Source organism: Rhagoletis pomonella, unplaced genomic scaffold (genome assembly GCF_013731165.1).
Source record: "Rhagoletis pomonella isolate Grant_MI unplaced genomic scaffold, Rhpom_1.0 Rhpom_scaffold_00002, whole genome shotgun sequence".
NCBI lineage: Eukaryota > Metazoa > Arthropoda > Insecta > Diptera > Tephritidae > Rhagoletis > Rhagoletis pomonella.
Window position 1 is genome coordinate 4855676 of NW_023458556.1, and position 1658 is coordinate 4857333.

A 1658-nucleotide genomic window follows, 5' to 3' on the forward strand; every position below is an offset into this window, starting at 1 on the left:
GGGTGACTAGGGTCTCGAGATACAGACCAAAACGTGGACCCGGGTAAACTTAGGCTGTATTTGTTTAATATCGGCATAAAATGAAAGCTGTTATGTCAAAAGTATGCGGAAGCAAATAAAAAAAAAATTAAAAAATTCATGAATACCGTTTTAGTGAAAAATAAAATTGAGTAATGCGGACAGTTCTTTAATCTTCTTTAATATAAAAATTAATATAAAAATAAGTAGGGTTTTCCTTCCTGACGCTATAACTCCAGAACGCACGAACCGATTTTCACGGTTTTGCATTCGTTGGAGGTTTATAGCTAGGAAAATTCAGGAAAAATTTCAATAGAAAAGTATATGGTGTGTGAGTATCCCCCACGAAAATAAGTATGTTTCATTTAAAGTAGATGGTGCCATTGTTTAACAGCTATTCATTGTACTTTGCTCAGTTAATTTCATGTGACACTAGCGAATACCCGGCGTGCTTCGCTGCGCCTTAAAAGTAATTTTGTTTTGTTACTCCCTCTCACAACATTTGAAAATATTATTTAACTAGCGAATACCCGGCGTGCTTCGCTGCGCCTTAAAAGTAATTTTGTTTTGTTACTCCCTCTCACAACATTTGAAAATATTATTTAATATTGCTGTACATATTTGTATAGTAGGGAGATTTTTTCAAATTATATAAATATACGTTATTTGAATATTGAATCAATACACGTTTGAGGAAAGGGTGCGATAGTAGACTCCAGTTATAAGATTATAAATTAAATTTCCAAGAGAAAGTCGGTTCTTTACATATTTTCTAATTACCTTCGAAAATATATTAACTCAAAAAAAAAATAAACAATGCTTCATAGATCGATTTTTTTAAATCTAACTTCATAAAGTTCTTTAAAAATATTTTGTAAATGAGGCCATAAGAGCTTAGGGGGAGAGTTACAACACAAAAATACATTTAAGGCGCAGCGAAGCACGCCGGGTAATTGCTAGTTATCCTTTAATTAAGTGTTCCATGGACTCCAACGTATTCATTTCCATGTTTTGACTTCATTGTTGCCAAAGAAGAAACGCTATAACTTTTATTAGCCAAGATACCACACATAATTATTACCCATTATAGTTAATAAAGTTAAAGGGCGCAATGGGTGTTTGTGCCGCTGTCGAAAGGATGGGGCATGGCGATGACTTATATGAAGCGCAAATTTCGCTATCCAAAAGCGATTGTTTTGTTAGCAGGCGATTTAATTGTACACCTCTCTCCTTCCCACCCCAACAAATTTTTATCTTTTGCGGACTTTATAGGCCATAAAAATGGAGCTTTACGATGCTGTCATGTTGTGAAAATAAGGAGTTTTTTTTATTGAAATATCTATTTATGTGCATATGTATATAAATATATAAGTATGTCTGTATGTTTGTAAGTAAATAGTTATTAAAAAAACAGCAGCTTTGCTAATTAATTTTTTATTTATTTATTTCGATTTACAAAGAGAAACTTACGAGCGATTACGCCTGCTGATCGGAAGATATACTTACAGACTTAACCCTCTGCCCAACGGCACTTAAGCTGACGTTGTCGGCTCTGGCACCGTGTAATCGTGTAAGTTACTATAGAAAATATGTAGAAGTGCACTCTCCTGTCCACACAATCCATGGAAGTCATCCAAATC